Raw genomic sequence first — 20,449 nt, 5'->3', positions numbered from 1 at the left:
AATAGCCTCTGTTTGTTCTCATTTGGATAGTCTTCTGTTTTCCTCCTTCAAGTCTCCACAGTAAAAGCCAGCTAATTATTGTTAATCGTTTCCTGTCTTGGAACCCGTCCTGCTGGTGTGGTTAACTCTAGTACCACTGGGTGGCACCCTTCACTTGTGACTTGCAACCAAAGCTTCCTCTGGGTTCCCCCAGGCCTGGCTGAGAAGAAATGGATGGGCAGGGAAAGATGCAAAGGCCCACTGGCTGCGCTTATCTTGTCAGGGATCCAAACGATGGTGATTTTAGCAGCTAGCCATGTAACAACGTTACATAGCGGGTGCCACGCAGGGCAAGTATTTGTTCAAGACCTGGGGGAAGGGCTGTGGGTAAGAAATTGGCTGCCTCTGGGATTCTATCTGCACTTTTGACATTGGGGCAGGATAATGCTTTGTTGTGCTTGAGGGGTGTGGACAAGGGGGAAGGGAAGCTGTCCTGTACATTGTAGGGTGTTTAGCAGCAGCTCTGCCCCTACCCACTGGATGGCAGAGCCACACCTCCCAGCCCCCCACCCCGCACCCCGCAATTGTGACTTTAAATGTCTTCAAACATCGTCAAATGTCTCCCAGGGAGCAAAGTTGTCCCGAGGTGAGAACCACTGGTGGGCTCCTTGTTGAGGACAGCTCTCAGCACCCCGCTCCACGCTCACTCTCTTCATAACAGAATGTCAGCCCTTGCGTACGCTTGCCTCAGCCTCCCGCTTTTTGCCCCCCTTGAACGAGCTCTACATTGGTGTGTCTCCAGTGGGAACGTGAGCCACCTCCACCCAAAACACCCGGGGTGCTTGTGAAACTGCAGACTCCCCTGGGGGAAGATTCCATGCCCCACCCCCAAATAAGCCGAGGGGATTATCAGGCAAACACAAAGTTTGAGAAGCACGGACCTCACTCCAGGTCCTGCTTAGTATACCTGGTGTGCTGTTAGCTCCTAATCTTATGCCTGGATCTGGACATAAAAATTCAGGCCCTGGGGCATGCACATGCACATGCACAGAAAGTATCGGAATCGATGCCGGGAAAGACACTAAGGGAAGAGGCTGCCGCTTTCCGGTTTGCCGCCATGATTTTCACATCCCTTCCTCATCATGTAGACCTACTGCTAACCTCTCCCTTCCTCCTTTTTGTCTTTCTAGCTGACTTGTCTCCATTACTTCTTCTCGGGGGAATTTCTCCTCCTCTGGTTCCCACCTTGTGGTTTTCTCAGGTGCTGCTCCTGCACTGATGCCTGTGGCCCAACAGGTCCCCTCCCTCCTACCTGAGGGGCTTGCCCTGCCAGGAGGTGAAGCCCTGTCTTGCTCTGCTCTGCCCCACCATGCTGTAGCAGCTCCGCTAGGCCTGGTCCTTGAATACCTCTACTTGATCTACTTTATTATTATTATTATTAATTTTTTTTTTTATTAGGAGAGAGGGATAGAGAGTTAGAAACATTGATGAGAGAGAATCATCGATCAGCTGCCTCTTGCACACCCCCTACTGGGGATGTGCCCGCAACCAGGTACATGCCCTTGACCGGAATCAAACCCGGGACCCTTCAGTCTGCAGGCCAACGCTCTATCCACTGAGCCAAACCGGTCCCGGCTACTTTATTATTTTTTTAAAATATATTTTAGACGAAGTGATCACAGCTAAAGACAGACCCCTGAAAGCTGGAGGAGCATGAAGGAACCCTGGGACCCGCTCCCTTCCCCCTGGGTGGCTTGAGCTTCTCCCTCCCCTTCCATCCCACAGCTCCTGGATGACATTTGACTGGGGCCAAGAACAAACCAAGGCTGGGATTGAGGTTTGTGTGGGATGCTTGGCTTGGTTTTGTTTCTTCAGAGAGAGCCAGCCAGGGTTGTGGTGGGATGGGAAGGAACTTCCTGTCCAGCTTCTCTAGAAGGAAAGAACGGGCCAAGGATGGGACTAGCAATATAACTCTGGGCAGAGTCATTGCGCTTAGGCAACCTGATATAACAAAAGAACTTGAACTTGGCTTCAGTCAGACAGGCCTGAGTCCATGTGACCTCAAATAAGGTATATAACCTCTTAGAACTTGGGTTTTCCACCCATAAAATGGTAGGGATAATATTTCATTGCTCACATGTGTGGGGAGGATTACAAAGTAGGGTGCCCATGCAAGACCAGGGGGGCTCTGATGTTTGTCCAGCTGGCTCCACAGGCTCAGACCCACGGTCAGTCAGGGATGAGGAGGGTCTTCTCCAAGGGCATGTCAAGGTGACTTTTCTCTGCTCTAACAGGTTCCTTCCTTGCTCTATCTCATCCAAATGTCAAGGGCCTAAGCACAGAAAAATGATTTCACTCCCCATGCCAGCTTTCTAGATACAATCATCATCATAGCCCTAGCTGGTTTGGCTCAATGGATAGAGCGTCGGACTGCAGACTGAAGGGTCCCAGGTTCGATTCCAGCCAAGGGCACATGCCTGGAATTTGGGCTTGGTCCCCAGTAGGGGATGTGCAAGAGGCAGCCGATCAATGATTCTCTCTCATCATTGATGTTTCTATCTCTCTTTCTCTCTCCTTTCCCCTCTAAAATCAATAAAATATATATTTTTAAAAAATCATCATCATAAAATAACCCGTGTCATCCATCATCTACTGTGTGTGTATGCCTTTCAACTACATACTGGCAGGCAAGTGGCACTGAGATAGAAGCAGGTTGCTAGCAAGGGGCCAAGAAGGAATGGAAAACAGTGACCTGAGCAGGGGTACCTGGTCTCTAGAGAAGAGGGTCAGATATGCCTGAAGAACTGCACTGTCTGCACCTTCCACAGGGGGCAGCAAAACCAGGACCAGCATTGATCTGGTCCAGAAATCTTTCTCCAGAGCCAGTGGGTGTGGGTGGCACTGGGCAGATCCATTGCGCTTAGGCAACCTGGTATAACAAAAGAACTTGAACTTGGTTTCAGCCAGACCGGCCTGAGTCCTTGTGACCTCAAATAAGCTACATAACCTCTTAGAACTTGGGTTTTCCACCCATAAAATGATAGGGATAGTATTTCATTGCTCAAATGTGTGGGAGGATTACACGACATGACATGTAAAGTCCTGGAAGCAAGAGGCCCTGGGCCTAGAAGGGGTGGCAGAACAGGGAAGCTCAATTCTAATAGGGGAGAAGAAAAACTGCTCCCGCCTCGAACCCTAAGCCCTCTGCTTCTGGAAAGGAATGAGATTAAGCAGACGCTAACAGAGAACGCCCCTAGGGGCTAGGCCTGGGACAACACCCTCAACTTGATTTACTTTATTATTATTTTTTAAAATATATTTTACTGATTTCAGAGAAGAAGGGGGAGGGGGAGAGAGAGATAGAAACATCAATGATGAGAGAGAATCATTGTCGCTGCCTCCGTGGGGATCGAGCCCGCAACCTGGGCATATGTCCTTGACCAGAATCGAACCTGGGACCCTTCAGTTCCCAGGCCAATGCTCTATCCACTGAGTTAAACCAGCAAGGGCTATTTGATCTACTTTAATCCCCACAATGGAAGGAGGTCCTAGCCGTTACATATTTACACCTTATAGGTGGGGAAACAGGGGTAGATGTGAAGCAATCTACTCTAGAACCGGATTTGGCCTGACCCTGAGCCCATGCTCCTCAGCAGGATGCTGAAGGAGGAGGAGGGAGGGTGGTGAGAGATGTTCTGCAGAGCTCCATGGCTGTGCTGGGTGGAAAAGGCAGAGTTTAAGTTCAAGGACAATCGCCCCAGCTCGGCTGGTGTGGCTCAGTGGTTGAGCGTTGACCTGTGAACCAGAAGGTCATGGTTTGATTCCTGGTCAGGGCACATGCCCAGGTTGCAGGCTTGATCCCTAGTATAGGGCATGCAGGAGGCAGCCAATCAGTGATTCTCTCTCATCACTGACGTTTCTATATCTTCCTCCCTCTCCCTTCCTCTCTGAAATCAGTAAAAATATATTTAAAAGAACAATTGTCCTAGTTGGTTTGGCTCAGTGGATAGGGCATCAGCCCACAGGCTGAAGGGTCTTGGGTTCAATTCCAGTCAAGGGCATGTACCTGGGCTGCAGGCTCCATCCCTGACCTTGGTTGGGGCACCTCCACAAAGCGAGGCAACCAATCAATGTGTCTCTCTCACATCCATGTTTCTTTTTCTGTCTTCCCTTCCATTCTCTAAAACTTAATGGCAGAAAATATCCTCAAATGAGATTAACAACAACAAAAAAGAATAATCAACTCTTTCCCCCTCCTCCCACTCACAGCTTTCCTGACTTGAGGCCAGGCACTGTCTCCTACCCTGGTTTGAGAGGGTCTTCCAGGCCTCAGGGCACAGCCCCCAGCCCCTACCCTGGAGGGCTACCCTTCCCTTGGGAGCTAGAGAGCCAGCCTTGGGGCAGGCCAGGGGTAGCATCAGCTGGGAAAGCTCCAGGGAGCCAGCAGGGCAGGGCCACACAGGAAAGAAGGGAAGGGAGTCATGTGGGTGCCCTGCCACAGTGACATGCTCATCGGATGACCCAGGGAGCCCTGAGGAACGGTGGAGCTGGGGCCTGGAACGAGCAGGCAAGGGTGGAAATTTGCAAAGCACAGGCGTCAGAATCACTCATCAGAGTCTGAACTGAGGTAGGAGTGTTTTTCTAAAACAAGCTGGTATCCAGAACTCAGAAATGAAGGAACAGCCGCCTGCCACCTAGAAGTTGCCACTAAGGGCCTCCTAGCCTCCTCTCTGGCCTGCCCACCTGAGATGTGCCTGGCAGTTCGGAAGCCACAGTTGAAGGTGCTCGGCCTGTTTTGTGCATTGGGTTCCCGGAGGCGGCAGCCACTTGGGCTTTCAGCTCAGTTCTCCATTTGCCATTTTCTCCATTTTGCCAATTTGCCTCCTGACACCCAGGACCTGGGAGTAATTAACCCTCAAGAAGCCAAGTGTCTGGTCCTTTTTTTTAAAAAAAATACATATATATGTGTTTGATTATTGATTTCAGGGAGGGAGAGAGAGAGAGAAACATCAATGATGAGAATCATTGACCACCTCCTGCACACCACACCCCACACTGGGGATTAAGCCCAGACCCGAGCATGTGCCCTTGACCAGAATCCATCCTGAGACCCTTCTTCAGACAGCAGGCCGATGCTCTATTCACTGAGCGAAACCAGTTAGGGCTCTGGTCTTTTTTAAGAAAGTGAAAACTTCCTGAATAATACTTTAGCAAACAAAACAATAATTAAAATGCTTACACTTTAACAAAACAAAACATTTGAACCCGTTTTCCTCAGCATCAAATGCCCAGAGCATCTGCACATGTACTTCGTGGTGGGCAGTCCTAAGTCTTGAGACCTGTGCTCCTTGGATGTCCTGCGCCAGTGGCGGCAGCGAGAACTGTGAAGTCCTTTCTCCTCTGGGGAGCTCGTCCTGACTTCCCTCCCGGCGCTCAGGAACCTGTGTTGGGGCGGTCGGTGCCCAAAGCCAGACTGCTAGTTGCATGCAGGCCACAAGGTGGTGCCTGACTCCCTAGGGTGCCCCCACTTCCATAAACGCGTTGAATATCTGGAGTGACCTGCAGGCGGTCACTCCGTGCATCTCTTTCTAGGTCTCGGCCCGGGGCGGGTGGAGGCGCAGAATGCCGATCGGCCGCCTCCAGCAAGGAAAGGGTTAAGCCACCCTCTCCCCACTCCCCACCCCCAGAGAAGGCGAGGGGAAGAGTCCGGCAGAAGGTCCTGTTTACGGCAGCTGCGGAGTCCCCGCGGCCCGGGGAGAGGCGTTGCCGTGGCGACGGGCCGGGCGCCCGCCAGCTGCGGATGAGCTCACTGCGGCGGCGGGGCGCGGGCGGGGCGGGGCGGCGGCGCGGAGCCGCGGGGCGGGCGCGAGGGGGACGCGGCTGCGGGCCGAGCCCGCCTTCTCTCGCCCACGGCCGCGGCGGGGCGGCGGCGACGCGAGCGCAGGGAGCTCAGCTCTCCCTCCCGGAGGAGGCCCGGCGGACCCCCGGGCGGAGGGCTGCGGGCCATGGCGCCCCGGGCCCCCGCCGCCTGCAGCCCCCGGCCCCCCGGGCGCCGGGAGCTGCGCCTCGGAGCCAGCGGAGCCGCGGCCCGCCTGGAGGTAGGACCGGGCCGGGGGCGAGGGGAGGGGGACGCGCTGGGGGACGGGGACCGAGGAGGGGACGCGCCCGGGGAAAGGGGGGAGGAGACCTCGGCTGGAGCTGCCTCAGCCCGGAGCTGGAAAGGGGCTGATTGCAGACCGCAGGCCGGGGTTCTCTCCCTTGTGCGGACGTGGGGGCCGAGGCGCTGCAGCCCGACCTGCAGGACGTGAGCAAAGTGCTGGCCAGACGTCCTGATGAGGCTGGGGTGACTTCCAGGGCCCAGCGCGCCTCGAAAACCTGCACAAACTGGGCAGATCCCACTCGTTTCTCCCAGTGTTGGGTCCCAGGGGGCGTGAGAGAGAGAGGGGGTGGGGGTGGGGTTGAGCAGCCAACCCTCCCTCGCTGAAGTCAGAATTTGCAGTCTGGGAAAAGCAGTAAGGAAAAGACTGTGGAATGATCATCTTTCTCCCACTTTTCCCGTAAGGATGGAGTTGGGAGCCCATGGGGTGGGGGAGGGGAGTTGATATTGAGGAGTGTCCCAGAGGACTGGATTCAAACCGCCCAGAACAGCCAGGTCTCAGCTGGGGAGTCCTGGAATGAGGGGAGGTGGGGAAGCGGGGCAGTGCCCTCCAGGGGGGACACAGACGGGCCAAGGGAAGTAGGGTGACTGCTTTAACAGGCCGGTGCTGGGAAAGGAGCGCTCTAGCTGGAGATGAGATGTGCTCAGGGGTGTGATTTCTCCAGTGCTGTAAAGTATACAGCTACACTAGTCATGGCCCCGGGAAATAGGGGTACAGTAGGCACTCCCCAGTAATTTTGTTATTAAACTCTTGCACCCTCGGTGGTTACTACGTCAAAGAAAAGAACGAAATCCTTTCTGCTTTCGTTGTCAGATATCAGACACACCAAAGGAAATGGAGTAGAACACCTTTAGGGTGTCTGCCTGGGATGGAGCAGAATTCTGCCAGAGTTCCAGGGTGAGCAGTGGCTGTTTTTGAGGAAGGGGAGTGAAGAGGCTGCCGGAAAGGCTGGCTTGCAGTCCTTTTGTTCCAGAAGATTTGAATCCAGTCTGTGTCGTGCATTCATTGACTTAACATTTCTGTGTGCTAGGCCTTAAGGACACGGTGATAAATATCTCCCTTCCTTCCAGGAACTCGCCATCCTAGCTGGATAGTCAAACAAAACATTAAGACCAATTCTGGTGTCTGGCCTGGCTGTGAGTGCTGCCTGCCAGGACAACCCAGGGCAGGGCCACCCAGCTCAGGAGGCCCACCGAATAGGTGCTGTCCGGGCTGAGCCCTGAAAACTTCTTCACCAAGCACACAAATCTGGGGAGATGGTTCCAGGCTGTGGAAACAGGAGTGGGCAATGTCCCCGAGAGGGAGGGAGGGAGGGAGGGAAGGGAGGAGGGAGGGAGGGGGACAGGCAGTGTGGGAAGAATTCGTGTAGTGTAGTTAGTGTAGTGTAGTGTAGTGTAGTGTAGTGTAGTGTAGTGATGGGCTAATCGAGAGAGGAAGAGGTAGAATGTGGTGACAAGCTTGGACACAGGCAAGATGGCTTAGACTAAAACTCAGTGTGGAAAAGTCCAGGAGAAAACACAGCAAAGCAAAAAGAATGGATATTTTGAATGGCCTGAATTTAGCAGATCACAACACTTGGACAATGAATTTGGCTCGAACTTTTCTGGCAGCCTAGAGACAAACAAAAAATACACTGGGTTGCATAGTTTTGGGTTTGGGATAACAGAAAGCATACAAATTAATTTTCAGAACAAATTTTTTTCTGTAATTGCACTCAACTGAGAATCTGTCACGTAGTAAAGACTAAAGAGCCGCGTAGGAAAATGTGTTCCTGCCCAGCCGGCATGGCTCAGTGGTTGACCTGTGAACCAGGAGGTCATGGTTTAATTTCCGGTCAGGGCACATGCCCATCTTGTGGGATTGATCCCCAGTGATCAATCCCACAAGTGGGAGTGCAGGAGGCAGCCGATCAAGGATTCTTCTCTCATAACTGATGTTTCTATCTCTCTCCCTCTCCCTTCCTCTCCTAAGTCAAGTCACGGAGAAGGATGGAGCAGGAAGATAAAATTCCGCATGACTGTCTTTCTATACCATCTCCCTGTAATGGCTGGGGACATTCTGCATTTCTGTGGGAGACAGAGTGTCAGCTCAGAGTGAGGGCCCTGGGAATCCTATATGGAGGAGCCAGGATCCCTCAAATGTAGGAAGGAGTGGCATCTACTTCGAGGAATGTGGAGAGCGAAGCACCCAGGGTGCCCAACCCTGCAGGGTGAAGCAGGCACATTATAGGATGGCTCCTGGGTGGGTGGGCGGAGACTCTGGTCTGGAGAAGGAGCCACACTGGGCAGAGTGTGTTGGGACAGCATCTGGCAATCCTGACCAATGGGAAATGGGGAGAGAGGGAAGAGCATTTGAGGATTCCATTCAGATGGACGAGTCCACCTCTCCAGGTGGTCCAGGTCTTCCTGCCCTCAGACCTGGGGTTAAGCCTGCTTCTTGGGGGCGGGGAAAGGGTGAGACTTAGGAGGCCAGAGACCCACTCGGAGAGAGGCCAGGGAGGGTGGAATCTTGTGTGCTGCAACACAAGGAATGTTATGGAAGAACAAGGAATTCCAGCTAAGAGCTGACAAGTTCTGCAGACCCAGCCACAAATCTCCCAGCCAGGTCCTTCTCTGTGGTTTCTGCAGAAGAGACAGACCAGCAGAATCTATGTTAGTGTGTTCCTAATGTGCCTTTAAAGTTTAAACCATTTCTTGCCAATAATAGATGCCTTAAATTAACATTGAGGTATGAGAGAGAGTCTACTGTTCCTCTCCAACATCACATTTCTTAACATTTTTTAAAATTTCTTTGTTAATTAAGGTATTACATGTGTCCTTATTCGCCCTTACCCTTACCATTTTAATTAGAGGTGCCCTGTAATGAGGATGCCGGGGCCTCACCCTAGGCCACGTAAATCACAATATCTGAGCATGGGCCCTGCTCATCGGGACTTTTGGAAGGTCTCAGGTGATTTTAAGGTCTGGCCAAGTTTGAGAGGGGCTAGTTTAAAGTCAGCTAGAGCCGTGGTTGGCAAACTGCAGCTCGAGAGCCACATGCTGCTCTTTGGCCCGTTGAGTGTGGCTCTTCCACAAAATACCACAGCCTAGGTGAGTCTATTATGAAGAAGTAGCATTAGAAGAAGTTTAAGTTTAAAAAAAAAATTGGGCTCTCAAATTTCAACTGTACTGTTGATATTTGGCTCTGTTGACTAATGAGTTTGCCGACCACTGGCCTAGAGGGCTCATTAGAGCAGGGGACAAAAACCTTAGAGTCCAAAAGCAAGGATCCCATAGGATTTAAATTAGGAAGCCTGTTACTCATATTGAAATCAACTGCCTAATCAGCCTTCAACGTCAAGATCTAAAGCCACCGGAATAGGTACACATAAGCAGGCTGGTAACAGACACATTTATGTGAAGCTGTGTGTATGTGTGTGAGTGTATGTGCGTGTGTGCGTGTGTGTGCGTGTGTGTGTGAAGCACTTGAGGACAGAAACTCTAAAAGGATGACAAGGCTTCTGCTGTTCCATCTGTCTGGTCTAATGCTGTTGTATGCAGTGCTGCCCCTCAAGTCTTTCTCTTGTCCTCTGAAACCTTTCTTAAGTGGTGGGCCTCCGACCCATGGGTTCTTTCCACTTTCCTCCTGATATTCAAGTGTATTTGTTCTCTGACCCAATCCTTCTAAATTGGAAAGAAGCTAGAAGAATTAGTTTGCAATTTAACATGCATAAAGTCTCAGTCGGAATGAATGAATTTTGCCTGGCCAGTGTGACTCAGTGGTTGAGTGTTAACCTATGAACCAGGAAGGAAGTCATAGTTCAATTCCCAGTTAGTAAGGGCTGTACAGGAGACAGATGATTAATGATTCTCTCTCATCATTGATGTCTCTCTCTCTTCCTTTCTGAAATCACTAAAAAAATTATTTTTTTTTTAAAGGAATGACTCTATAGAGTTGATTTTTAGCGACTGGACAAGATAATCAAAAAGGTATTTTGAAGGTTAGAGCCTTTTCCAAGAACCTTCAAATATACCTTGCATCCATCATCAGCAGTACTTTTATACATTTGGTAGCAAAAGTCAGAAGTAGAATATTGGCATACTCCTAATGAATTCTTCTAAAAGAGCAGGTATGGGAAGAAATCAGGTGGCTCTATGGATGATTTTGAGTAATTCATGTAAATTAAAACGGCATCTGTTCCCTCATGTGTTTAATTTTTAAATAAACTTATAATTTTGAAAAAAATAATATATATATATATATATATATATTATTTTTTTCAAAATTATAAGTTTATTATTTATATGTATATTATACCTTGCAGGTAGCTGCTGCTTTGGCTATGGGAAAAGTTGATTCAGCCTCCCTTACTGTTTCAGGAACCTCAACCCCTTCTTTTTTGCCTCCCAAGTGACCATGGCTGACCCCTGCTTGTGCCGTGTGTCACACCCCGGTCTGTGTCCAAGCATGGATCCTCCTTTCTTCACCAGAACCAGGCAGCCTCCACACGGATCGCAGGCGCTCTCTGAACCTCCCTCACTGGCTACCTGATAGAGATTGACAGGCACGTCTTCCCTTTTAACTACAGGAGGCAGTTCAGTGCTTGGAACTGAGTCAAGTGATTAACACACTTCTCTACACTTGATGGCCAAAAGACAGCAATATATCAGGAAGCAGTATACCCGACTATCTTTTCCCCTTGTGTTAAATCATGGTCTGATTTGGGCAGAAAGTTAGCCCAAATATCTGTCTGTCTAGAAGTTCAGCTCTTTGCCAGCTGGAGCCCAGAGCCGCTTTCTCTTTGGTCTCCCTTTGACATTTCTGTCCTGGGCGTACAGTTGGCTGAAAGAGAGGTAAGCCCGATACCCCCTTTCCTAACTGGCTGAACTACCAAAACCCAAGTTATCGGTTTTTTCCTGGCCTTGGGGGAGGAAGGGGTGAGTCAGCCTCACAGCAAGCTTAGGAGAGAGGTTAGCTTCCTCAGCAGTGGGGAATCTGGAGCGTCCATGCCGCCTTCCGACGTGAGAGTGAGATGGAGCTGGAAAGTGGGGCCAGGACAGGAGGCCTTGACCATAACCATGACCGTTCTACCATGTGCCCAGGGCCCCATGGGCCATGTGACTTATCAGGAGGGTTTGTCACACCAGTTCAAACAGAGAAGCAAATGCATTTTGTTTTATTTTCCTTAAAAGTATACTTAAGATTTTAAAGATTACTTCCCTATGCATATTTTTTATATACATATCTATGTCATAAAAGGCCTTGCCAAAACCGGTTTGGCTCAGTGGATAGAGTGTCAGCCTGCAGACTGAAAGGTCCCAGGTTCGATTCCTGTCAAGGGCATGTATCTTGGTTGTGGGGTGTACAAGAGGCAGCTGATCGATGTGTCTCTCTCATCGATGTTTCTAACTCTCTATCCCTTTCTCTTCCTCTCTGTACAAAATCAATAAAATATATATTTTTTAAAAAAGGCCTATGGTCATGACACCGTAATGGTGTCGCAGCCAAATGAGCTGCGGCTCCCATGGCAGGAGGTGGGGTGCCTGCAGCGTCTGCTGAGTGTGCGAGGCGTAGCTGGCGACGGACATGGCCCTGATGGCAGGCTAGGCCTAGGTTACCCTACCTGCGCACAATTTAATCATGCACTGGGCCTCTAGTAGTTACATGTAAACTATGAAAGTATGTATTGAACAGTATTTTGTGAGAGTAATTTCATGTGATGCACACATAGTCCTCTCCTTCTTAACAACTGCCTAGAGTTTCTTTGCATGGACTACTTCATTTGTTTAACAAACTATCCACAGGGTGTTCCTCAAAAATGTATATGCACTTTGAGTGATTCTAAAGACAGTGTTTATTAACATGCAGGTCATCTTCAAAATTTAAAAGAATCTACAGAAATGAACACATTTTTTTGACAACCTTGTTTTCAGACAGATGACCATTCTGATTCAGGCACTGCTGATAACACAAAGCAATAGAATTGTAAACATCAAGACATCAAGAATCATTTTTGCTATTTTGGTATTTGTGTGCCCTCAATTAGCTGATTGTTGTCAAATTTGTATTGTATCTTATAAGTATCCCCATAAAAATAAAAAATAAAAAAAGTCTAGCGTGGCTCAGGGGTTGAACGTTGACCTATAAACCAGGAAGTCCTGGTTCGATTCCTGGTCAGGGCACATGCCCAGATTACAGGCTTGATCCTTAGTGTGGGGCATGCAGGAGGCAACCAGTAAATGATTCTCTTTCATCATTGATGTATCTATTTCTCTCCCTCTCTCTTTCTCTCTGAAATCAATAATATATATATATATTTAAATCTAGTGACACTTTAGGATAAATTTTCTTTGTTCAAAGTTTAGTCTGGCTTCACCCATTATTTCAAATCAGATAAACCTGAAAAGGAGTGAGATATTTATGAGCAATTGGTCGTTTTTTATTTTAGCCACCAGAAATACTCTCTTGGCACTTATTCCATTATTTCTGTAAGTTAAATTCCCAGAGTGGAATTGCTAGATTAAAATAGATTTCAGCCGAAACCGGTTTGGCTCAATGGATAGAGCATCGGCTTGGGGACTGAAGGGTCCCGGGTTCGATTCCGGTCAAGAGCATGTACCTTGGTTGCGGGCATATCCCCAGTAGGGGGTGTGCAAGAGATGGCTCTCTCTCATTGATGTTTCTAACTCTATCTCTCTCCCTTCCTCTCTGTAAAAAAATCAATAGAATATATTTAAAAAAATAAAAATAAATAAAATAGATTTCAAAGCTAAATGCATGTTAAATATATTTGTACTCAGTGATGGATATTTAAAAAATGAGATTCTGATACCCAGTTTTTTATTTTTTTAAAGTATATTTTTATTGACTTCAGAGATAGAGGGTGGGAGAGAGAGATAGAAACATCAGGGATGAGAAAATCATCGATTGGCTGCCTCCTGCATGCCCCCTATTGGGGATCGAACCAGCAACCTGGGCATGTGCCTTTGACTGGAATTGAACCTGGGACCCTTCAATCCATAGGCCAACACTCTATCCTCTGATCCAAACCAGCTAGGTCCTGATACCCAGTTTTTTAAAAATTGTAAAATATATTACCTCTCGTCAAAACCGGTTTGGCTCAGTGGATAGAGCGTCAGCCTGTGGACTGAAAGGTCCCGGGTTCAATTCTGGTCAAGGGCATGTACCTTGGTTGCAAGCACATCCTCAGTAGGGGGTGTGCAAGAGGCAGCTGATCTATGTGTCTCTCTCATTGATGTTTCTAACTCTCTATCCCTCTCTCTCTTCCTTTCTGTAAAAATTCAATAAAATACATATATATATATATATATATACACACACACACACACACACACACACACACACACATATATATATATAACCTCTTTTCCCCAATCCACGTTCCCACTCTAGTTCCTCACTATATTTATATGAATTTCTATTTAAGAATCATTGATTGGCTGCCTCCTGCATGGGCCCCCCACTAGGGATCAAGCCCACAACCTGAGCATGTGCCCTTGGCCAGAATTGAACCCAGGACCCTCCAGTCTGTAGGCCGACGCTCTAGCCACTGAGCAAAACTGGCTAGGGCCTCCCCCCGCCCCCCCCCCAGCCTTTCTTAGTCTCCCTAGAGTAGAGGCCCGAACCCAGGGAAGGAAGTGGGTCAGGTGGATGCTGTGCTGCATGTGAACTTCTCGTCCCCACTGAGTGAGTCAGAGGAGAAGGGTACTGCTGTCGCTGCCACCATGGAAAAAATAACAACCGACTGCCTCTTCCCAGGAAATTGGAACCATTCGAACAGGACGCTTCTATGATCTTATTTGTGCTTCTCATGTCCTTGGGAAGTACAGGCTCGACCTCCTCAGATGTCCAAGCGGAGGCATTTGTATGGGATCATGCAGCAAATTAGGATTAAAATCGGCCATACCTGATCCAGGGAGAACAGGATTGGGGGAGAGGCTGTAGAGCTCTGATTTGGTCACGGGGCTGCCTGAGACACAGCACGTGAGTCCCCTAGCCAAAACCGGTTTGGCTCAGTGGATAGAGCATCGGCCTGCGGACTGAAAGGTCCCAGGTTCGATTCCGGTCAAGGGCATGTACCTTGGTTGTTGTGCAAGAGGCAGCTGATTGATGACTCTCCCTCATCGATATTTCTAACTCTCTATCCCTCTCTCTTCCTCTCTGTAAAAAATCAATAAAATATATAGATATAGATGATATAGATATAGATATAGATATAGATATAGATATAGATAGGTAGATAGATTAAAAAAAAAAGAACGTGCGTCCCCTGCAGCGGGCGTGGGACCAGTTTCTCAGCCACAGGCTTGGAGAGGGTGGTAGTGGGAAGGCGCAGGATCCTTCCACAGCAGCTGGCCAATGCCCCGGCTTCTGCCACTCGGTGTCTCCAGCTCTGTGGGGCTCAGAGTGATTCTCTACTTAATACTCAGAGACTGGTTCAGATTTGGAATGAAGTGTATGGCCATCCAACCCCAAGTATGACTGAGTCCCTGGCATCTTGTGGCGCCTGTCCTCCTTGACATCTGGTCCATCTCATCATCTGTTGGTGACAATCAACAGACACACATAAGCTCCCAGGACATCAAAAGGGGCCAGTGCTCTCTGTTTACCCTCCAGCTGTGCTGGTGCATCTATTAGGGTGGGAAAATATCAAAGAGGAGAGAGCTAGATGCTTCCCAAAACCACGTGACTTGGTGAGTCCAGCACTGCAGAGACAGTGCCCAGAGAGCTTTTAGTCCAGGTTCTCCTTTCACCCTGGACACAGGGCCACCTAGGTCCTGGGACACAGAGGAGAGAGATGGGTTCAGGGTCAGAGAGGCTGCTCCTAGGTGTACACACACAGCCACGGGCTCAGACTGCCATTTGAGGGAAAGAAACTAGGAGAATGCTGCTTTCAGGACGTGGAGATAGAGCAACTGGAAGAGCCAGCCCCCTGAGGCAGGTCTTCAGGTTCTTCTCACATCTCTGGAATCTGGCTTTCATCCCTACCATCTGCCGAGACCTTAACCCAAGTTACTACTGCTGCATCTAGTGGCCGGTTGGCTGTTCTCATTGTTCTTGAGCTCCACAATGTAAGCAGATCAAGGGGATGTAAAACTGGCTCTGACTCCTCTGTGCCATCCCTCAAAATGCTGAAATGCTTCCTGAGCACCTACTATTTCACCTTCCTGGGACCTGCTGGACCTCCCACCAGGATTCAGCCATTAGAGGGTTAACAATAAGGCCATTCTGATTGGCTAATGTCCAAGCCACACCTTTGTTAAGTATTTTGAATATTGCCCAATCTGAGACACCATCTCTTTTGGTTGTCCTAATTGTCTTAAAAAAAAAAAAAAAAAAAAAATCACTGATTCTTTTTCTTTTCTTTATTTCACTCAAAATGTGTTAACTTTTTTGGATATATATATATACATACACACACACACACATATATATATATATATGTCTTTATTGTTGAAAATATTACATATGCTCTAACTGGTTTGGCTTAGTGGGTAGAGTGTCAGCGTGTGGACTGAAGGGTCCCGGATTGATTCCAGTCAAGGGCACATGGCCTGGTTATAGGCTTATCCCCAGTGCAGGAGGCAGCCGATCAACAATTCTCTCTCATCATTGATGTTTCTCTCTCTCTCTCTCTCTCTCTCTCTCTCTCTCTCTCTCTCTCTCTCTCTCTTCTCTCTTTCCCCACCTCCTTCCTCTCTGAAATCAATAAAAATATGTTTGTTTTTTTTTTAAAAGAAAAGAAACTATTACATCTGTCCCCCATTGACCCCTTCTAGGGCTGCTCCTGCCCCCGGCCTTCACCACCCTATTGTCTGTGTCCATGGGTTATGCATGTATGCATACAAGTTCTTTGGTTGATCACCTCCCACCCATCCCCACCCATCCACTCTTCTCTGCCTTCCTTCAGAGGTCTGCACTCTGTTCCATGTTTCCATATCTCTGGATCCATTCCGTTCATCGATTTATTTTGTTACTTAGATTCCACATATGAGTGAGATCATTTGTTACTTGAGTTTCTCTGATTGACTTATTTCACTAAGCATGATACTCTCCAGGTCTCAAAGGGTAAGTAAGAGATTCTTCTTTTTTACTGCTGCATAGGATTCCACAGTATAGATGTACCACAGCTTTTTTATCCACTTGTCTACTGATGGGCAGGCACTTGGGCTGGATATTAACCTTTTATCAGATGTGTCATTGCCAAATATGTTCTCCCATTCAGTGGGCTCCCTTTTTGTTTTGCTATGCAGAAGCTTTTTATTTTGATGTAATCCCATTGGTTTATTTTCTCCGTAGTTTCCTTTGCCCAGGAGATGTATCCGTAAACATCTTCAGTTGCTTTTTCAGGATGGTTCTTCTGTATTTTAGTTGTATTTCCAGTTTGTCCTGGGAGAGTGCAGTGTAACTTTCACTTACTCTGCCGCCATTTTGGTGATTCTTTTTCTTCTCATTTCACAAGTGTTCCCACTGCAGTCACAGCAGACCAATATCTGGGCTAGACACTGTAAAGGGATGAAAATAAGTGCGATGTGTGTGTTCGGCCATCAGACCTCAGTGTCTAGTTGGCAGATCCAAAATGAGTCAAGAGCTGAGCTGCAGGGCAGTGCAGGAATAACCCCCAGGGCTCAGCTCTCCACTCGCTCCTTTTTCGCCACCTCTTTCAGAGGGCTCATTTGTGCTCTCTGCTTCTCTGGCTCTCCAACTTGACACCTTCAGGGTTGTTTTCACCACACCCTTAGATCTTTACCTTTGATTGTCTATTGTGCATGTTTCCTCTTAAATGAACCATTTTAAACCTTATCATGTCCCAAAGATCTAAGATGTAATCATACCTTCACTATGTATCCTCTTTATTTGCTGAGGGTAGCAAATCTTAGCTGCTCTTTCTTATTTTCAGAATATCCCACAGCCGAAACTGGTTTGGCTCAATGGATAGAGCTTCGGCTTGGGGACTGAAGGGTCCCGGGTTCGATTCCGGTCAAGGGCATGTATGTTGGTTGCAGGCATGTCCCCGGTGGGGTGTGTGCAAGAGGCAGCTGATCGATGACTCTCTCATCGATGTTTCTAACTCTCTATCTCTCTCCCTTCCTCTCTGTACAAAATCAATAAAATATAAAAATAAAAATAAAGTATCCCACAGCCTAGTCCTCTAACCTTTTCCGTCTTCATCTCCATGGTCCCCCCTCCCCTCCATTCCCACCCCAGCACACATCCCCTAGATCCAGTGCCACCAGTCGGTCTTTGTCATGGGCTGGAGCACCCCTGCTTTTCTTCATGTTCTTGCCTCACCTGGAACACGTCCTCCTTCCCCGGCTATTGGAACCCAGTCAACCTGGGCCCCTGTAAGCTACTTCTTTGAAGGAGTCCATGACGCCTCTGACTTTCAGCCCTCCCCTCTCAATTCCTCCAGTGTACACTGGTTTCATAACCTTTACCACTGCAGTTCAATTTAGTCCTTAAACCAACCTGACATTGTGACTTTTGGTAAACAGGTGTTAGGCACTTCCTGGGCTTATCTTGTCTTTTTGTCTTGAACAATTGCAATCTTTTATTGCCATTTGTGGGTGGTTTTTTTGTTTTGTTTTGTTTTGTGTGTGTGTGTGTGTGTGTGTGTGTGTGTGTGTTTTCTGTAAGGGCCTTCCTAGATGTAGAGAATTTGTATGAGTTTACTTGAGCCAAAACAGGACAATTGCCAGGAAGCAAGGTCTCAGATGTTTCTGCAAAATGAAAGTTTGCAGTTTCTTTCCTGTATTTGAAATTAAGGAAGGGAGTTTAGGAAGATTATGAGAAGATGGGAGAGAGCAAGGCAGGGATTGGATTAAAGGAGAGTTAATAAGATTATGTGCTCTCTTGGGGGTGGTCACTCTTCCAAGGGTCTTAAAGAGAGGCATTTATTTCAGAGGTGTGTTAACCTAAACACACAAGGGACAGGGCTTGCTTAAGGCAGAGACAAACCTTTTATTAAAAAAAAATTTTTTTTATTGATTTCAAAGCAGAAAGGAAAGGGAAAGAGATAGAAACATCAATGAGAGAGAATCACTGATTGGTTGCCTCTTGCACAACCCCTACTGGGGATGGACCCACAACCTGGGCATGTATCCTGACTGGGAATCAAACCCAGGACCTCTTGGTTCATGGGAGATGCTCAATTCACTGAGCCATCACAGTCGGGCCAAAGATAAACCTTTTACTAAAGAAGCTATATGCCACTCAACTGGTGTGGCTCAGTTGACCTATGAGCCAGGAGGTCATAGTTCAATTCCTGCTCAGAGCATATGCCCAGGTGATGGACTCCATTCCCAGTGGGAGGTTTGCAGGCAGCAACTAATCATTGATTATCATCATTGATGTTTCTCTCTCTCTTCCTATCTTTTCCTCTCTGAAACAATTTTTTTTTTTAAGTACGATATGTGTGTGTGTGTGTGTGTGTGTGTGTGTGTGTGCGCGTGTGAAGTTATATATGCCTGGGGCATGACTCCCCACCATGACTCAATTAGGAATTTATGACCAGATCATTCTGTGAGATTACTTTCTATAGAAGACCATTTTCCTGCCCTGCCAGCGTGGCGCAGTGGTTGAGTGTCAACCTATGAATCAGGAGGTCACGGTTTGATTCCTGGTCAGGGCACATGCCGAAGTTGTGGGCTCATTCCCCAGTGGGGAATGTGCAGGAGGCATTGATCAGTGATTCTCTCTCATTGTTGATGTTTCTCTCTCTCCCTCTCCCTCCCTCTCCGAAATCAATAAAAAATATATTTAAAAAAGAAAATTCTTCTCATCCACAGTTCGATCCCTAGCTCTAGGGCAGGGACCAAATATTTGTATGTTTCCCAACATCACCTCACATGGAGGATTGCATTCAACTGGTTGATTATCTCATTAATTTAAAATCCATCCATGCAAGCTCAGATTAGCTAACTAAAATAGGGGAAAGACCGTTTCCCATATCTCAAAACGTAGCCAAATTAAAAAAAAACCACACACACACACACACACACACACACACACACACACACACACATTCCCGGGCATTGCACAACTTCTGAGTGAAAAACACAAGGCATGTATAGTAAACATAAAAATGCCTCAGCCTGTCAGGAGCCTAAAAACAGGGTGGGAGGGGAGGGAAGGCAGGGTGAGCAGGCTGCTCTGGTCAGGGTGGACTCTTCCTTACGTTCACGTCTGCCCTTGAGGCTGAGCGCGAGTGTGCCCTGGCTTCTGTGAAAGGAAAGGGGGTCAGCTCCCCCTCAATTTCAAAATCAGTTTTTACAGATTTTACTGTAACAATTATACGGTTTTAAAAAAAATACTTTTTATTGATTTCAGAGAGGAAGAGAGAGAGAGAAACATCAGTGATGAGAGGGAATCACTGATTGGCTGCCTCCTAAATGCCCCCTACATGAAACCCATGCCTGGGAATTGAACTGTGACCCCGATTCATAGGTCAATGCTCAACCACTGAGCCATACCAGCTGGGCAGCAGTTATATGTTTGAGAGCATTTTACAGCTTTATTACACTTGCAAACCATTCAGACTGGGTAAGCAGCCTTATAGATGAGTTGAGGAGGTGGTATTATTATTAGTTATTCAAATAAGGTCTTGTATCATTACTTGGCAGAGTTAAGTTCACTTCATAAGGACAGGTGCTGAGTGTTTTTCATGGGACAGGCAGTGGGCTGAATGCTTTACAGGTGGAATCTCACTTAACCCCACCACTGGCTTTCAAAGTAGGTGCTACTCTTGTCGCTGTTTTTCAGAGGAGAGAACTGAGGGTTAGAGAGTAACTTGCCCCCAGTCCCTTAGCTCTCACATGGCAGAGCTGGAATTTGAACCTGGGTCTGTCTGCTCCCGAACCCTTTGCTTTGAACCCCCACCATATGCCATCTTGTAAGCCCTTTCCCAGAGCTGGGATCAGGGCCGGAGCGGCCTCAGCCCCCTTCTCTCTGGGCTCTGGGAGCCGTGTTGCCGGCCCAGGAAAGGGGATGGGAGATGACGTCTCTCTCTAAGATTGCTGCCTTTTGTCCAAATGTGCTGGCCAGGAGCCAGGCTGGAAACTCTCTGCTCATGGAAAGAAAGAGAACAGAAGCCAAAAGAGGGTGGGAAAGGGTCTGAGGGGGAGGAAAGGAAGAGGAAGGCAGGAAGGAGAGAGGCAGAGAGGAGGTGGGGGAGTGCGGAAGTGAGGGGTTTGGGGCAGCGCAGCTGGAGCCAGAGCCGCAGCTGGAGCCAGAGCCGTCCTGCCAGGAAGCAAACAAACCTGGGCCTTCAGGTGCACTCCCTGCAGGTGCCGCTCCTGGTAGGCCCAGCTGGA

The 20,449-nt window shown here is 48.2% G+C and overlaps 1 protein-coding gene across 6 annotated transcripts in view; it reads left to right on the top strand.

The window, feature by feature from the left end:
- The window catches only part of DENND2A (DENN domain containing 2A), a 105,558-nt gene that overhangs the window by 3,558 nt on the left and 81,551 nt on the right, over positions 1–20,449 (top strand). Inside the window, exon 1 of one of the 6 annotated variants that reach the window (XM_045577494.1) lies at positions 5,666–6,077. The exons of 4 other annotated variants lie outside the window; for them this stretch is intronic. The gene's annotated coding sequence lies outside the window, so the exon portion shown is untranslated. Of the gene's footprint in view, positions 1–5,665; positions 6,078–20,449 lie in introns of those variants that run through there. One more of the 6 variants, XM_036428697.2, reaches the window with a different exon arrangement.

This window comes from Pipistrellus kuhlii, unplaced genomic scaffold, assembly GCF_014108245.1.
Source record: "Pipistrellus kuhlii isolate mPipKuh1 unplaced genomic scaffold, mPipKuh1.p scaffold_m20_p_10, whole genome shotgun sequence".
In the NCBI taxonomy this organism is placed as follows: domain Eukaryota; kingdom Metazoa; phylum Chordata; class Mammalia; order Chiroptera; family Vespertilionidae; genus Pipistrellus; species Pipistrellus kuhlii.
This window is presented reverse-complemented; position numbering and strand designations above follow the sequence as displayed.